The 20,056-nt window shown below is 35.6% G+C and overlaps 1 long non-coding RNA gene across 1 annotated transcript in view; it reads right to left on the bottom strand.

Annotated features, from left to right (window-relative positions):
- Window positions 1–9,281: 9,281 nt before the first annotated feature.
- Window positions 9,282–20,056, bottom strand: part of LOC133617341 (uncharacterized) — a 27,057-nt gene continuing 16,282 nt past the window's right edge. The window contains exons 3-4 of the long non-coding RNA XR_009816980.1: window positions 17,228–17,277; window positions 9,282–9,388 (exon numbers count right to left, since the gene is read on the bottom strand). This is a non-coding gene — a long non-coding RNA (uncharacterized lncRNA). The remainder of the gene's footprint in view (window positions 9,389–17,227; window positions 17,278–20,056) is intronic.

Raw genomic sequence — 20,056 nt, 5'->3', positions numbered from 1 at the left:
TATATATGTTTTTTCCCTTCTTTATTATGCATTTTCGGCAGGTGCGACTTATACTCCAGTGCGACTTATATATGTTTTTTTCCTTCTTTATTATGCATTTTCGGCAGGTGCGACTTATACTCCAGTGCGACTTATACATGTTTTTTTCCCTTCTTTATTATGCATTTTCGGCAGGTGCGACTTATACTCCAGTGCGACTTATATATGTTGTTTTTTCCTTCTTTATTATGCATTTTCGGCAAGTGCAACTTATACTCCAGTGCGACTTATATATGTTTTTTTTTCCTTCTTTATTATGCATTTTCGGCAGGTGCGACTTACACTCCAGTGCGACTTATATATGTTTTTTTCCTTCTTTATTATGCATTTTCAGCAGGTGCGACTTATACTCCAGTGCGACTTATATATGTTTTTTTCCTTCTTTATTATGCATTTTTCGGTAGGTGCGACTTATACTCCAGTGCGACTTATATATGTTTTTTTTCCTTCTTTATTATGCATTTTCGGCAGGTGCGACTTATACTCCGGTGCGACTTATTTATGTTTTTTTCCTTCTTTATTATGCATTTTCGGCAGGTGCGACTTATACTCCGGTGCGACTTATATATGGTTTTTTTTCCTTCTTTGTTATGCATTTTTTCGGCAGGTGCGACTTATACTCCGGTGCGACTTATGTATGTTTTTTTCCTTCTTTATTATGCATTTTCGGCAGGTGCGACTTATACTCCAGTACGACTTATATATGTTGTTTTTTTCCCTTCTTTATTATGCATTTTCGGCGGGTGCGACTTATACTCCAGTGCGACTTATATATGTTTTTTTCTTCCTTCTTTATTATGCATTTTCGGCAGGTGCGACTTATACTCCAGTGCGCCTTATATATGTTTTTTTCCTTCTTTATTATGCATTTTCGGCAGGTGCAACTTATACTCCAGTGCGACTTATATATGTTTTTTTTTCCTTCTTTATTATGCATTTTCGGCAGGTGCGACTTATACTCCAGTGCGACTTATATGTTTTTTTCCTTCTTTATTATGCATTTTCGGCAGGTGCGACTTATACTCCAGTGCGACTTATATATGTTTTTTTCCTTCTTTATTATGCATTTTCGGCAGGTGCGGCTTATACTCCAGCGCGACTTATATCTGTTTTTTTCCTTCTTTATTATGCATTTTCGGCAGGTGCGACTTATACTCCAGTGCAACTTATATATGTTTTTTTTTCCTTCTTTATTATGCATTTTCGGCAGGTGCGACTTATACTCCAGTGCGACTTATATGTTTGTTTTTTTCTTCTTTATTATGCATTTTCGGCAAGTGCGACTTATACTCCAGTGCAACTTATTTATGTTTTTTTTCTTCTTTATTATGCATTTTCGGCAGGTGCGACTTATACTCCGGTGCGACTTATATCTGTTTTTTTCCTTCTTTATTATGCATTTTCGGCAGGTGCGACTTATACTCCAGTGCGACTTATATATGTTTTTTTTTCCTTCTTTATTATGCATTTTCGGCAGGTGCGACTTATACTCCAGTGCGACTTATATATGTTTTTTTCCTTCTTTATCATGCATTTTTGGCAGGTGCGACTTATACTCCAGTGCGACTTATATATGTTTTTTTCCTTCTTTATTATGCATTTTTCGGCAGGTGCGACTTATACTCCAGTGCGACTTATATATGTTTTTTTTCCTTCTTTATTATGCATTTTCGGCAGGTGCGACTTATACTCCAGTGCGACTCATATGTTTTTTTTTCCTTCTTTATTATGCATTTTCGGCAAGTGCGACTTATACTCCAGTGCAACTTATTTATGTTTTTTTCCTTCTTTATTATGCATTTTCGGCAGGTGCGACTTATACTCCAGTGCGACTTATATGTTTTTTTCCTTCTTTATTATGCATTTTCGGCAGGTGCGACTTATACTCCGGTGCGACTTATATATATGTTTTTTTCCTTCTTTATTATGCATTTTCGGTAGCTGCGACTTATACTCCAGTGCGACTTATATATGCTTTTTTTTCTTCTTTATTATGCATTTTCGGCAGGTGCGACTTATACTCCAGTGCGACTCATATGTTTTTTTTTCCTTCTTTATTATGCATTTTCGGCAAGTGCGACTTATACTCCACTGCAACTTATTTATGTGTTTTTTCCTTCTTTATTATGCATTTTCGGCAGGTGCGACTTATACTCCAGTGCGACTTATATGTTTTTTTCCTTCTTTATTATGCATTTTCGGCAGGTGCGACTTATACTCCTGTGCGACTTATATATGTTTTTTTCCTTCTTTATTATGCATTTTCGGCAGGTGCGACTTATACTCCGGTGCGACTTATATATGTTTTTTTCCTTCTTTATTATGCATTTTCGGCAGGTGCGACTTATACTCCAGTGCGACTTATACATGTTTTTTCCTTCTTTATTATGCATTTTCGGCAGGTGCGACTTATACTCCGGTGCGACTTATATATGTTTTTTTCCTTCTTTATTATGCATTTTCGGCAGGTGCGACTTATACTCCAGTGCGGCTTATATATGTTTTTTCCTTCTTTATTATGCATTTTCGGCAGGTGCGACTTATACTCCGGTGCGACTTATATATGTTTTTTTCCTTCTTTATTATGCATTTTTCGGCAGGTGCGACTTATACTCCGGTGCGACTTTTATATGTTTTTTTTCCTTCTTTATTATGCATTTTCAGCAGGTGCGGCTTATACTCCAGTGCGACTTATATATGTTTTTTTTTCCTTCTTTATTATGCATTTTCGGCAGGTGAGACTTATACTCCGGTGCGACTTATACTCCGAAAAATACGGTAATATTGATAATGTTGTTGTTATTCTTTTTTTTTGGACTATTTTTGGATTGTTTTTGTGTCACGTCTGTGTGTCTTCTCAATTGCTCTTGATCGCTATTTTGAATGTTCCTTTGGTTTTGGAATTGTATTATTATTGCATTATTTTGTTGGACTGATAAAAAAAATAAAAAAAAATAAAAAATTAAGAGGGATTTGTAAACAGACGTTCCACTGTACTGGAAAGATGCTAGAACTACAACGAGTTTAATATTTAATCGCATTGCCTATAATTAACTGAATGCATCACAATTAATTCCAGAGACAGACGTTTTGTTATCTTTATTAAACGTAGCTTAGACAAGTCATTTTCCATCTGTTAATGGCAACATTGTTTGCTTTATGTGAATGTTTGCTCATTAAAATGATGCTTTTTTCTAAACAGCTCAACACAAAAAGAAAACGACACACTCTTTCTCTCACACACACACACCATCTCTCCACTTCTGACACAAGCTCGCTTTAAAAAACAAACAATAGAAACGACAATAAACCAAATTAGTGGGTGTGCGAGTCGGAGGTCAACAAAACAGAACAAAACCACTTGACTACAATATTGAAATGTCCTACAGGACTTTGTGTGGTTTTTTTCTCTCTAGTAATTGAAATAATGTCATTATATTTTGTTTATATCTGACTTCAAACTTCAAAATTGCCATTAGAATAATGATGTATATATTATCCCACTAACTTTATGTATTGCTATAAATGATTGTGCTGAAATTATCTTGACTTTTAGAACATAGTTTGGCTCTGTAACTAGAATACAGCCCACAACACGCGTCTCCTCGAGCTGAATTGAACTCTGTCTCCGCATGATTCCTTGCTTCTTGTCTGATTATTAGATATCAGCGTACCTGTCGTCAAAACTCCAATACAATAAAAGCTCTGCTTCATCCTGTCTGCGCTAACAAAATAAGACTCTCAGAAAGCTGGCGCGCACAAGCTGGCAAGCTACGGAGTTTGCCGCCAATGTATTTCTTGTAAAGTGTATACAAAGGAGTACGGAAGCTGGACAAATAAGATGCCAAAAACCAACCACTTTCATGTGGTATTGGACAGAAAGGAGGACTTTTTTTCTCCTCCATTTGAAAATGCGTACGTTATCAGCACCACTGTCTGATTACAATCAATGCAAGTCATCACAATCAGGTAATACACCAACTTATATTCTTGTATTCATGAAAGAAAGGAATCTATATGTGTTAAACATGCTTGTATTATCTTTAAACACCTTTAACTTATTAACAATATAACTATACGTATTAAACATGTTTGTATTATCTTTAAACACCTTTAACTTGTTAATAATATTAACAATATGTGTTAAACATGCTAGTATTATCTTTAAACACCTTTAACTTATTAACAATATTAACTATATGTGTTGGAAATGCTTGTATTATCTTTAAACATCTTTAACTTGTTAACAATATTAACTATATGTGTTAAACATGCTTGTATTATCTTTAAACACCTTTAGCTTATTAATAATATTAACTATATGTGTTAAACATGCTTGTATTATCTTTAAACACCTTTAACTTATTAACTATATGTGTTAAACATGATTGTATTACCATTAAACACCTTTAACTTATTAACAATATTAACTATATGTGTTAAACATGCTTGTATTATCTTTAAACACCTTTAACTTGTTAACAATATTAACTATACGTATTAAACATGCTTGTATTATCTTTAAACACCTTTAACTTGTTAACAATATTAACTGTGTTAAACATGCTTGTATTATCATTAAACACCTTTAACTTATTAACAATATTAACTATATGTATTAAACATGCTTGTGTTATCATTAGAACCATTAATTTATTAACAATATTAACTATATGTGTTAAACATGCTTGTATTATCTTTAAACACCTTTAACTAGTTAACAATATTAACTATATGTGTTAAACATGCTTGTATTATCATTAAACACCTTTAACTTATTAACAATATTAACTATATGGGTTAAACATGCTTGTATTATTTTTAAACACCTTTAACAATATTAACTATATGTGTTAAACATGCTTGTATTATCTTTAAACACCTTTAACTTGTTAACAATATTAACTATATGTGTTAAACATGCTTGTATTATCATTAAGCTCCTTTAACTTGTTAACAATATTAACTATATGTGTTAAACATGCTTGTATTATCATTAAACACCTTTAACTTGTTAACAATATAACTGTGTTAAACATGCTTGTATTATCTTTAAACGCCTTTAACTTGTTAACAATATAACTATATGTGTTAAACATGCTTGTATTATCATTAAACACCTTTAACTTGTTAGCAATATTAACTATATGTGTTAAACATGTTTGTATTATCATTAAACACCTTTAACTTGTTAACAATATTAACTATATGTGTTAAACATGCTTGTATTATCTTTAAACACCTTTAACTTATTAATAATATTAACTATATGTGTTAAAAATGCTTGTATTATCTTTAAACACCTTTAACAATATTAACTATATGTGTTAAACATGCTTGTATTATCATTAAACACCTTTAATTTTTTAACAATATTAACTATATGTGTTAAACATGCTTGTATTATCTTTAAACACCTTTAACTTGTTAACAATATTAACTATATGTGTTAAACATGCTTGTATTATCATTAAACACCTTTAACTTGTTAACAATATTAACTATATGTATTAAACATGCTTGTATTATCTTTAAACACCTTTAACAATATTAACTATATGTGTTAAACGTGCTTGTATTATCATTAAAGACCTTTAATTTATTAACAATATTAACTATATGTGTTAAACATGCTTGTATTATCTTTAAACACCTTTAACAATATTAACTATATGTGTTAAACATGCTTGTATTATCTTTAAACACCTTTAACTTATTAACAATATTAACTATATGTGTTTAACATGCTTGTATTATCATTAAACACCTTTAACTTATTAACAATATTAACTATATGTGTTAAACATGCTTATATTATCTTTAAACACCTTTAACAATATTAACTATATGTGTTAAACATGCTTGTATTATCATTAAACACCTTTAACCTATATACAATATTAACTATATGTGTTAAACATGCTTGTAGTATCTTTAAATAACTTTAACTTATTAACAATAGTAACTATATGTGTTAAACATGCTTGTATTATCTTTAAACACCTTTAACTTGTTAACAATATTAACTATATGTGTTAAACATGCTTGTATTATCATTAAACACCTTTAACTTGTTAACAATATTAATTATATGTGTTAAACATGCTTGTATTATCTTTAAACACCTTTAACTTGTTAACAATATAACTATATGTGTTAAACATGCTTGTATTATCTTTAAACACCTTTAACTTGTTAACAATATTAACTATATGTATTAAACATGCTTGTATTATCATTAAACACCTTTGACTTGTTAACAATATTAACTATACGTATTAAACATGCTTGTATTATCTTTAAACACCTTTAACTTGTTAACAATATAACTATATGTGTTAAACATGCTTGTATTATCTTTAAACACCTTTAACTTGTTAACAATATTAACTATATGTGTTAAACATGCTATTATTTTTAACCACCTTTAAGTTGTCAACAATATTAACTATATGTATTAAACATGCTTGTATTATCTTTAAACACCTTTAACTTGTTAACAATATTAACTATATGTGTTAAACATGCTTGTATTATCTTTAAACACCTTTAACTTGTTAACAATATTAACTATATGTGTTAAACATGCTTGTATTATCTTTAAACACCTTTAACAATATTAACTATATGTGTTAAACAAGCTTGTATTATCTTTAAATACCTTTAACTTATTAACAATATTAACTATATGTGTTAAACATGCTTGTATTATCTTTAAACACCTTTAACTTGTTAACAATATTAACTATGTGTTAAACATGCTTGTATTATCATTAAACACCTTTAACTTGTTAACAATATTAATTATGTGTTAAACATGCTTGTATTATCTTTAAACACCTTTAACTTATTAACAATATTAACTATATGTGTTAAACATGCTTGTATTATCATTAAACACCTTTAACTTGTTAACATTATTAACTATATGTGTTAAACATGCTTGTATTATCTTTAAACACCTTTAATTTATTAACAATATTAACTATATGTGTTAAACATGCTTGTATTATCATTAAACACCTATAACTTATTAACAATATTAACTATATGTGTTAAACATGCTTGTATTATCTTTAAACACCTTTAACTTGTTAACAATATTAACTACATGTGTTAAACATGCTTGTATTATCTTTAAACACCTTTAACAATATTAACTATATGTGTTAAACATGCTTGTATTATCTTTAAACACCTTTAACTTGTTAACAATATTAACTATATGTGTTAAACATGCTTGTATTATCTTTAAACACCTTTAATTTATTAACAATATTAACTATATGTGTTAAACATGCTTGTATTATCATTAAACACCTATAACTTATTAACAATATTAACTATATGTGTTAAACATGCTTGTATTATCTTTAAACACCTTTAACTTGTTAACAATATTAACTACATGTGTTAAACATGCTTGTATTATCTTTAAACACCTTTAACAATATTAACTATATGTGTTAAACATGCTTGCATTATCTTTAAACACCTTTAACTTGTTAACAATATTAACTATATGTGTTAAACATGCTTGTATTATCTTTAAACACCTTTAACTTGTTAACAATATTAACTATATGTATTAAACATGCTTGTATTATCATTAAACACCTTTGACTTGTTAACAATATTAACTATACGTATTAAACATGCTTGTATTATCTTTAAACACCTTTAACTTGTTAACAATATAACTATATGTGTTAAACATGCTTGTATTATCTTTAAACACCTTTAACTTGTTAACAATATTAACTATATGTGTTAAACATGCTATTATTTTTAACCACCTTTAAGTTGTCAACAATATTAACTATATGTATTAAACATGCTTGTATTATCTTTAAACACCTTTAACTTGTTAACAATATTAACTACATGTGTTAAACATGCTTGTATTATCTTTAAACACCTTTAACTTGTTAACAATATTAACTATATGTGTTAAACATGCTTGTATTATCTTTAAACACCTTTAACAATATTAACTATATGTGTTAAACATGCTTGTATTATCTTTAAACACCTTTAACTTGTTAACAATATTAACTATATGTGTTAAACATGCTTGTATTATCTTTAAACACCTTTAACAATATTAACTATATGTGTTAAACATGCTTGTATTATCTTTAAACACCTTTAACTTGTTAACAATATTAACTATATGTGTTAAACATGCTTGCATTATCATTAAACACCTTTAACTTGTTAACAAAAACATATATTTCATAAATAAGTAAATATAAATGATATATATGAATGAGGTAGATCCCCATGACTTGATCAATTGAAAAGTAGCTCGCCTGCAGAAAAAGTGTGGGCACCCCTGATGTAAATGGCGCATACGCACACGCACACACACACACACAGACACACACACACACACCTGTGTACGCTCCAAGGTGAGGACGGGACTGAATGTCCTCACTCCAAAGGCAGTTTAAACCTTGCGGTCCTCACTGACACAGAAGTGCACGCACACACGCACGACCCCGAGCGCCCTCTTGTTTCCTATTAGTTTTAATTGACTCTGTCTCTCTTCATGTGTCCGCCTCGGCTGACAGTTGCTGTCTGCACATCGCCATGGCGACATACGCGCTTGGCAGGAAGTTATGTCCGGAGTCGGCGGCGGACTGAAGGTGACTCGTCGGGCCGACTGACTCGCCGTGTCGGGCGGCTGTCAGGACGTCGTGACCCGCCCCGTGCCTGGCGAGGACGTCTTGAGCGTCAAAGTCCACGACGTGGCCTGTCGAGCGCGTGGCACGCCGCCGCACAGGAAGTCATGTTTTTTGTGAGCTGGAGCTCTTGAAGTGTTACTTTTGTCCCTTCCAGCGACAACAGTGACACGGTCTGTGTTCATGCTGCATTCAAGGGACGTGGGAAGTACTAAACACACACGGAGCGTTTTATTGCAGTTAAACAACAAACATGGCTGATAACCGCGATAAAAGAGTATTGTTTTGTTAGTGAAGACCTTTTTTAACATCCCTGATGACTTCTTTTTCATTTTCAAAATGTAACCCTTAGAGCGACCCTCAATTTTGGTGAACAATAACCCCCAAAAGGGTTTCAGTCAGTTAAGTTTTTTCTACTTTCAACACTAAAATATCTATAGATCTACATCAGAACTAGCCGTTGCCATAAAGCCTTATTTTTTATGTTTTAAGCCCTTTTTTTCCGCCCAAATAAAACCCAGTTTTTAAAAATATGGAATATTTCCCCAAAACACCATGGATTGAGTCTGTTTACCTGATCGGAGAGCTGGCTTCCGCAGCCAGTGGGTCCATGACGATGACTTCTGTTTTGTCTGTTCAGCCGTTTTACTGCCGTGTTACAGACACTGTTTGGGAATTAGGAATAGTAAAAAAAAACATTTGTAAAATCTTTGTGTAAATAACTCATTTCACAATGTTATATCCGCAACTTATCGGTGCGGCTAATACCGTATTTTCCGCACTATAAGGCGCACCTAAAAACCACAAATTTTCTCAAAAGCTGACAGTGCGCCTTATAACCCGGTGCGCTTTATATATGGATAAATATTAAGATTCATTTTCATAAAGTTTCGGTCTCGCAACTTCGGTAAACAGCCGCCATCTTTTTTCCCGGTAGAACAGGAAGCGCTTCTTCTTCTACGCAAGCAACCGCCAAGGTAAGCACCCGCCCCCATAGAACAGGAAGCGCTTCTTCTTCTACTGTAAGCAACCACCCGCCCGCGTAGAAGAAGAAAAAGCGCGCGGATATTACCGTTTCATTTCCTTTGTGTGTTTACATCTGTAAAGACCACAAAATGGCTCCTACAAAGCGACAGGGATCCGGTTCATGAAAAGACGCAATCTCTCCATCCGCACACGGATTACTATTTCACAGCAACTGATATTCCTGTGAACCGCACTGTGGATACAACGGGAGCACGTACGGTGAATATTCGCACCACAGGGAATGAGAAGTCATCCTTCACTGTGGTTCTAGCTTGCCATGCTAATGGCCAGAAACTTCCACCCATGGTGATATTCAAAAGGAAGACCTTGCCAAAAGAGACCTTTCCAGCCGGCGTCATCATAAAAGCTAACTCGAAGGGATGGATGAAGAAAAGATGAGCGAGTGGTTAAGGTAAGTTTAAGTTTACGCGAAGAGGCCGGGTGGCTTTTTTCACGCAGCTTCGTCCATGTTGATATACGACTCCATGCGCGCCCACATCATGCTGGTTTTAATATATTATTAAAGTTTGACTGACCTATTTGACTGTTTTTTTGACATTCCTTTAGCGCAGTTAGATGCGGCTTACAACACGGGGCGGCTTATAGGTGGACAAAGTTTTGAAATATGCCGTTCATTGAAGGCGCGGCTTATAACCCAGGGCGCCTTATGGTGCGGAAAATACGGTATATGGAAATGTTTTTTGTTTGTTTTTTCCTACAATTTAGTGCAGACCTGGGCAAATTAAGGCCCATTAAGCTTTTCAATCTGGCCCGCTGGACATTCCCAAATAATTTTTTTAGATCTTTAAGATGATGTGCAGTGATGATGTTTTCTAATGACTAAGTCTTGAACTATACAAAATATTTCAATGGTTAGAACCTGTGCTTTTGCATGATATACTAGTTACTATAATCATCTAATTAGTTACTATGGTAATGTAAGTCACGGCAGCTCAGACGAGGCACCAAGCAGTGTGGGTGGGGAGCGTTTCCACAGAGGCCAGCCTTAAATGCCTGTGTCAGGGACAGATGCGGGAGGAGATTTTTACAAGAAAGTTCTAAAGCTTAGTGATATATTGTATACAGTCGTGCTCATAAGTTTGATGAGTATGATTTCTTAGCCATTCTTCAGAGAATATGAATGATAACACAAAAACCTTTCTTCCACTCATGCTTAATGGTTGTGTGAAGCTATTTATTGGCAAACAACTGTGTTTACTCTTTTTCAATCAAAATGACAAAAGAAAGTACCCAAATGACCCTGATCAAAAGTTTGAACTTGAAGAGAAATGGGCTGCATGGTCGAGTCGCCAGAAGAAAGCCATCACTCCAAGTGACTTTGTTCCAGGAGTTTTGAGGCTTGTCTCTGTGCTGTTTGGCGTAATGTAAGCGGGATACTTTGTGACATTTGTGTAGAAATGGCTTTCTTCTGGCGACTCGACCATGCAGCCCATTTCTCTTCAAGTGCCCCCTTATTGTGCATCTTGAAACAGCCACACCACAATGTTTCAGAGAGTCCTGTATTTCAACTGGAGTTATTTGTGGATTTTTCTTCGCATCTCGAACAAAGGGATCTGCGAGAAAAGGTAATTGAACTGGATAAAACAGGAAAGGGGTATAAAAAGATATCCAAGGAATTGAGAATGCCAATCAGCAGTGTTCAAACGCTGATTAAGAAGTGGAAAATGAGGGATTCAGGTAGACCAGCAAAGATTTCAGCCACAACAGCCAAGAAAATTGTTCGAGATGCGAAGAAAAATCCACAAATAACTCCAGTTGAAATACAGGACTCTCTGAAAAATGGTGGTGTGGCTGTTTCAAGATTCACAATAAGGAGGCACTTGAAGAGAAATGGGCTGCATGGTCGAGTCGCCAGAAGAAAGCCATTTCTACACAAATGTCACAAAGTATCCCGCTTGCATTACGCCAAACAGCACAGAGACAAGCCTCAAAACTTCTGGAACAAAGTCATTTGTTTGTAATTAATGTGTGTGTATAAAAGGTCAGTGAGTTTCTGGGCTTCTGACAGACCATTGCATCTTTCATCCAGTGCTGCACACATGTTTCTGAAACCTGAGTCATGGGGAAGGCAAAAGAATTGTCAAAGGATCTGCGAGAAAAGGTAATTGAACTGCATAAAACAGGAAAGGGGTATAAAAAGATATCCAAGGAATTGAGAATGCCAATCAGCAGTGTTCAAACGCTGATTAAGAAGTGGAAAATGAGGGATTCCAGTAGACCAGCAAAGATTTCAGCCACAACAGCCAGGAAAATTGTTCGAGATGCGAAGAAAAATCCACAAATAACTCCCGTTGAAATACAGGACTCTCTGAAAAATTGTGGTGTGGCTGTTTCAAGATGCACAATAAGGAGGCACTTGAAGAGAAATGGGCTGCATGGTCGAGTCGCCAGAAGAAAGCCATTTCTACACAAATGTCACAAAGTATCCCGCTTCCATTACGCCAAACAGCACAGAGACAAGCCTCAAAACTTCTGGAACAAAGTAATTTGTTTGTAATTAATGTGTGTGTATAAAAGGTCAGTGAGTTTCTGGTCTTCTGACAGACCATTGCATCTTTCATCCAGTGCTGCACACATGTTTCTGAAACCTGAGTCATGGGGAAGGCAAAAGAATTGTCAAAGGGATCTGCGAGAAAAGGTCATTGAACTGCATAAAACAGGAAAGGGGTATAAAAAGTTATCCAAGGAATTGAGAATGCCAATCAGCAGTGTTCAAACGCTGATTAAGAGGTGGAAAATGAGGGATTCAGGTAGACCAGCAAAGATTTCAGCCACAACAGCCAGGAAAATTGTTCGAGATGCGAAGAAAAATCCACAAATAACTCCAGTTGAAATACAGGACTCTCTGAAAAATTGTGGTGTGGCTGTTTCAAGATGCACAATAAGGAGGCACTTGAAGAGAAATGGGCTGCATGGTCGAGTCGCCAGAAGAAAGCCATCACTCCAAATGACTTTGTTCCAGGAGTTTTGAGGCTTGTCTCTGTGCTGTTTGGCGTAATGTAAGCGGGATACTTTGTGACATTTGTGTAGAAATGGCTTTCTTCTGGCGACTCGACCATGCAGCCCATTTATCTTCAAGTGCCCCCTTTTTTGTGCATCTTGAAACAGCCACACCACAATTTTTCAATCAAAGGGATCTGCGAGAAAAGGTCATTGAACTGGATAAAACAGGAAAGGGGTATAAAAAGATATCCAAGGAATTGAGAATGCCAATCAGCAGTGTTCAAACGCTGATTAAGAAGTGGAAAATGAGGGATTCAGGTAGACCAGCAAAGATTTCAGCCACAACAGCCAAGAAAATTGTTCGAGATGCGAAGAAAAATCCACAAATAACTCCAGTTGAAATACAGGACTCTCTGAAAAATGGTGGTGTGGCTGTTTCAAGATTCACAATAAGGAGGCACTTGAAGAGAAATGGGCTGCATGGTCGAGTCGCCAGAAGAAAGCCATTTCTACACAAATGTCACAAAGTATCCCGCTTGCATTACGCCAAACAGCACAGAGACAAGCCTCAAAACTTCTGGAACAAAGTCATTTGTTTGTAATTAATGTGTGTGTATAAAAGGTCAGTGAGTTTCTGGGCTTCTGACAGACCATTGCATTTTTCATCCAGTGCTGCACACATGTTTCTGAAACCTGAGTCATGGGGAAGGCAAAAGAATTGTCAAAGGATCTGCGAGAAAAGGTAATTGAACTGCATAAAACAGGAAAGGGGTATAAAAAGATATCCAAGGAATTGAGAATGCCAATCAGCAGTGTTCAAACGCTGATAAAGAAGTGGAAAATGAGGGATTCCGGTAGACCAGCAAAGATTTCAGCCACAACAGCCAGGGAAATTGTTCGAGATGCGAAGAAAAATCCACAAATAACTCCCGTTGAAATACAGGACTCTCTGAAAAATTGTGGTGTGGCTGTTTCAAGATGCACAATAAGGAGGCACTTGAAGAGAAATGGGCTGCATGGTCGAGTCGCCAGAAGAAAGCCATTTCTACACAAATGTCACAAAGTATCCCGCTTGCATTACGCCAAACAGCACAGAGACAAGCCTCAAAACTTCTGGAACAAAGTAATTTGTTTGTAATAAATGTGTGTGTATAAAAGGTCAGTGAGTTTCTGGTCTTCTGACAGACCATTGCATCTTTCATCCAGTGCTGCACACATGTTTCTGAAACCTGAGTCATGGGGAAGGCAAAAGAATTGTCAAAGGATCTGCGAGAAAAGGTAATTGAACTGCATAAAACAGGAAAGGGGTATAAAAAGATATCCAAGGAATTGAGAATGCCAATCAGCAGCGTTCAAACGCTGATTAAGAAGTGGAAAATGAGGGATTCCGGTAGACCAGCAAAGATTTCAGCCACAACAGCCAGGAAAATTGTTCGAGATGCGAAGAAAACTCCACAAATAACTCCAGTTGAAATACAGGACTCTCTGAAAAATTGTGGTGTGGCTGTTTCAAGATGCACAATAAGGAGGCACTTGAAGAGAAATGGGCTGCATGGTCGAGTCGCCAGAAGAAAGCCATCACTCCAAATGACTTTGTTCCAGGAGTTTTGAGGCTTGTCTCTGTGCTGTTTGGCGTAATGTAAGCGGGATACTTTGTGACATTTGTGTAGAAATGGCTTTCTTCTGGCGACTCGACCATGCAGCCCATTTCTCTTCAAGTGCCCCCTTTTTTGTGCATCTTGAAACAGCCACACCACAATTTTTCAGAGAGTCCTGTATTTCAACTGGAGTTATTTGTGGATTTTTCTTCGCATCTCGAACAAAGGGATCTGCGAGAAAAGGTAATTGAACTGCATAAAACAGGAAAGGGGTATAAAAAGATATCCAAGGAATTGAGAATGCCAATCAGCAGTGTTCAAACACTGATTAGGAAGTGTAAAATGAGGGATTCCGGTAGACCAGCACAGATTTCAGCCACAACAGCCAGGAAAATTGTTCGAGATGCGAAGAAAAATCCACAAATAACTCCCGTTGAAATACAGGACTCTCTGAAAAATTGTGGTGTGGCTGTTTCAAGATGCACAATAAGGAGGCACTCGAAGAGAAATGGGCTGCATGGTCGAGTCGCCAGAAGAAAGCCATCACTCTAAATGACTTTGTTCCAGGAGTTTTGAGGCTTGTTGAGGCTTGTCTCTGTGCTGTTTGGCGTAATGTAAGCGGGATACTTTGTGACATTTGTGTAGAAATGGCTTTCTTCTGGCGACTCGACCATGCAGCCCATTTCTCTTCAAGTGCCCCCTTTTTTGTGCATCTTGAAACAGCCACACCACAATTTTCAGAGAGTCCTGTATTTCAACTGGAGTTATTTGTGGATTTTTCTTCGCATCTCGAACAAAGGGATCTGCGAGAAAAGGTAATTAAACTGCATAAAACAGGAAAGGGGTATAAAAAGTTATCCAAGGAATTGAGAATGCCAATCAGCAGTGTTCAAACGCTGATTAAGAAGTGGAAAATGAGGGATTCCGGTAGACCAGCAAAGATTTCAGCCACAACAGCCAGGAAAATTGTTCGAGATGCGAAGAAAAATCCACAAATAACTCCCGTTGAAATACAGGACTCTCTGAAAAATAAGGAGGCACTCGAAGAAAAATGGGCTGCATGGTCGGGTCGCCAGAAGAAAGCCATTTCTACACGAATGTCACAAAGTATCCCGCTTACATTACGCCAAACAGCACAGAGACAAGCCTCAAAACTCCTGGAACAAAGTCATTTGGAGTGATGGCTTTCTTCTGGCGACTCGACCATGCAGCCCATTTCTCTTCAAGTTCAAACTTTTGATCAGGGTCATTTGGGTACTTTCTTTTGTCGTTTTGATTTAAAAAGAGTAAACACGGTTGTTTGCCAATAAATAGCTTCACACGACCATTAAGCATGAGTGGAAGAAAGGTTTTTGTGTTATCATTCAGATTCTCTGAAGAATGGCCAATAAATCATCAATTCTCCCAGGGTATGTAAACCTACGAGCACAACTGTATATCAGATTGTAGGTGTGTTTATTTTATTTACCTTTCACTTTCATATTTCGCTGCGTTTGTTGCATTTTTGTTGCTCACTTGATTGTAAATAGGTCGATCGAGCAGGGGTGTGACGTTCAAATGTTGTCAATATTCAGTGTTTTATCATGCATAGTTAATATTGTAAATACCACATTCTTTATTGTCATGTACATTCTGGGTGTCTCATTCAGTAAACAAAAAAAAATTAAAAAAATACATTCCGTTTTTTAAGGTGATCTGTCATGACGTTTTTAGCATTCAATCAGACATAATTATGAGGTTTTGTATTAGTGTTTCTAAAGATCAGATATACTGGCCCCCAGACACATTTTTTGCTCTAAATTTGGCACCTCCGAGTCAAAATAATTGCCCAGGCCTGATTTAGTGGGTTGCGCCCCATAGTCCGGAAAATACGGTAGCTATTCCACAGTATGTGGAACGCTCTCCCTGACCACCTGAGGGCACCACAGACGGTGGATGCTTTTAAAAAAGGCTTAAAAACCCTTCTTTTTAAAAAAGCCTTTTTTTAGATGTATGCATACTAGTTTTAGCTATTTGCTAGCTGTTTTTATTTTTTTATTTTTTTTTATTATCTTTTTTTTTTTTTAATACACTGTAGCACTTTGAGGTTGTTTACTCAATTTTAAGTGCTTTTTACAAATAAAGTCTATTATTATTATTATCTTTTATTACATACACATCACGCCGGTTCTCAAATCCCTTCGCTGGCTTCCTGTTCCACTCAGGTTTGAATTCAAAGTCTCCCTACTAACCCACCAGTGCCTCCATGGAAATGCCCCCCGGTACCTCAAAGAACTACTCACCCCCAAATCCTCCACACGACACCTCCGCTAACCCTAACCCAACCTCCGAGGACAATGCTACGAACAACGGGAGACCGGGCTTTCTGCTCCGCCGCTCCCAGTCTGTGGAACGCTCTCCCTGACCACCTGAGGGCACCACAGACGGTGGATGCTTTTAAAAAAGGCTTAAAAACCCTTCTTTTTAAAAATAAAAAAAAAAGGCTTTTTTTTTTAGATACATGCATACTAGTTTTAGCTATTTGGCTGTTCTGGTTTTTATTTTTTTAAATTTTTTATTATCTTTTTTTTTTTTTTTTAACTCAATGCTTTTTACAAATAAAATATATTATTTTCATCATTATTATATTTTATTACATACAATTGTTTGAGCAAAACAACATCATTAGAAAGTCAATAAAAAAGCAAAAAACTACAAAACTTTATCTATCTTTCCACTCTGCTAAACAGCCTGTGAACATGAACCAAAAACGACGATTTTGTGAAAATAAACTTTACAAAACAGTCATTTGTGTTGTTTTCAAGCTAGCTTAGCGGTTAGCGTGCCTGCTCCTGACTTGTCCTTCCTTAGCCTCGTCTTCCAGTGATCATGTTACTTAATATACTAAGAAATTCAGTGTATAAAGACTAGTATTACCTTAGCGGGGCAGCTCCAAACTGTGCATGCAAAGCAGGTTGGCTCATTGTCTAGAAAAAAAAAAAGAGAAAAGTATGGCAGGTCAGCGTTGAAAAGCATTGTTTAAGAAAGCTTTTTCCCACAAGTTGCGTCACGCAGAAAAAAAAACCGGCGCCTTCATTTGTGCCGCGTGAAAGTATTCTCTGAGATTTGTAGAGACATAATAACCCTTTTGCTCTTTTCCTCACTAGCAATGGTTCGGATTGAACTCTTGGCTTTTCATTAATGCCGCACAAACCTGGAGATCACTTTGTTCCGACACTTAAATTGCTTTCCAGGTTTATTAATTGGTCCAGCTTGAAATAGATCAAGAAGCCTTGGAGGCCAGTTCATCTTTACGGTCTTTACTAAAAAGATGTGAACAGTCAAGTCACCCTGCTATGATGTCATAGTTCCAGGTCCACACATTGTCACCAAAGTCGATTATCAGTAAGGCTGCAGCTAACGATTATTTTTCTATCGATTAATCTATAATTATTTTTTTCGATTAATCGGTTAATCTATAGATTATTTTTTCGATTAATCTATAGATAATTTTTCCTTTTACTGATTATTTTTTAATTTAAAATGAAGATGAAAAAATAAATGTAGGCCAGTTTTTTCAAAAGGCATGGCTTTTATTTACAAAAAAAAAAGTATGGCCACTCAGTCAACATTGACAACAACCTGACAAAATATTCTGTAACAATGTAAACATTTAAAACTTTTAACATTTAACAAAATTAAAAGTAGCTTATTTGCTTTTTAATGTGCAAATAAAAAAGTAAACATCCAGTGCAAATCTTAATATTCTGCAATAGTATAAGCATTTCAAAAGTAAAAGTATTGCTTATTTGCTAAAATGTGCAAAAATAAAGATAAACATCCAATACAAAAAAGTGCAAAACGAAATATTCTGTAACAGTGTAAACATTTCAACAAAAGTAAAAGTATTGCTTATTTTGCTTAATAACACAACAATGATAGTATGATTAAAGTGAAAGTTAATTGTTGGTTTGTACATAGTATATGTAACTGTTAATGTTGTAAAAGGTATTTGCACAACTAATTAACGTTAGCGTTAAAGAGGAGCGCGTCTTTGTAAACACTGAACAGGCACGCCAAACGCGCCTCTCAGAGCGAAACAGTGTTTTAGTTTATGAATTTACAACGCAGATACAAATGACACATTCATGTTTTTGTGTAATGATGACAACGTATACGCACGCGGACGATTGACTAGTTGATGGTGATGGCAAGAACGCTGTCGGGTGTTTTCTTTTCAAATGTTCGTTTATAGCCGTTGTGCATACAACAACATTATTAGCAGAGGTGGGTAGAGTAGCCAGAAATTGTACTCAAGTAAGAGTACTGTTACTTTAGAGATTTATTACTCAAGTAAAAGTAAGGAGTAGTCACCCAAATATTTACTTGAGTAAAAGTAAAAAGTATATTGTGAAAAAACTACTCAAGTACTGAGTAACTGATGAGTAACATACACACATATATATACATATATATATATATATATATACACATATATATATATATATATATATATATATATATATATACACACACACACACACACACACACACACACACACACACACACACACACACACACACACACACACACACACACACATATATATATATACACACACACACACACACATATATATATACACATAAAAATTAGTAGCGAGTAGCGAGCTGAATGTAGATAAAAGTAGCGGAGTAAAAGTAGCGTTTCTTCTTAGGCCGTTTATTGAAATACTCCCACACTTTTGACGACTTTTGGCGTGCTTTTTTCCCCTCGCTCGCACCGCTCGCATCGTCTGCTTTGCGCTCCGCCATGACGGTAGTGTGACGTAAATATGCGACGCGTCGAAGCACAAAAACGGCGTCGACGTATTTACGTAACCGATGACGTCGACTACGTCGACGCGTCGTTTCAGCCCTAATTATCAGCGCCAATATTTAGCATTTTGACGTGTATCCGTATCATACTTTTTTTTTTCTTTGTTTACAACTACAACAAAATGACATTACACATATGATACCAATATTAAAGTATTCAAGAAAACAAATAAATTCAGGCAGAAGACATTGATACAACATTGATTATACATACACTATATTGACAAAAGTATTTGGCCACTGTCGGAGGCAGATATTTTCATATATCCGAATTTAAGTGTTACTTCTTTTATTTCATAGTCATATTTGAAAACAGCTCGTGTTTTTCCGTTTGTTCTCTTTCGGTTTGTCTGCAAGTAAACTGTGTGTGTGTTAACCTTGAAGCTTTGGAATGTGTTTTGACTCGAGAGATAATGTGCATGTGTTTTGACTAGAGAGATTTAAGAGGGGAGAGGGTTTCGGTCGGCATCTTAGCGGGGCGATCCGAATGTTCTACGCTGTCTCTGTCAATGTATACAGGTAAAAGCCAGTAAATTAGAATATTTTGAAAAACTTGATTTATTTCAGTAATTGCATTCAAAAGGTGTAACTTGTACATTATATTTATTCATTGCACACAGACTGATGCATTCAAATGTTTATTTCATTTCATTTTGATGATTTGAAGTGGCAACAAATGAAAATCCAAAATTCCGTGTGTCACAAAATTAGAATATTACTTAAGGCTAATACAAAAAAGGGATTTTTAGAAATGTTGGCCAACTGAAAAGTATGAAAATGAAAAATATGAGCATGTACAAAACTCAATACTTGGTTGGAGCTCCTTTTGCCTCAATTACTGCGTTAATGCGGCGTGGCATGGAGTCGATGAGTTTCTGGCACTGCTCA

Source organism: Nerophis lumbriciformis, linkage group LG16, assembly GCF_033978685.3.
Source record: "Nerophis lumbriciformis linkage group LG16, RoL_Nlum_v2.1, whole genome shotgun sequence".
In the NCBI taxonomy this organism is placed as follows: Eukaryota; Metazoa; Chordata; class Actinopteri; order Syngnathiformes; family Syngnathidae; genus Nerophis; species Nerophis lumbriciformis.
This window is presented reverse-complemented; position numbering and strand designations above follow the sequence as displayed.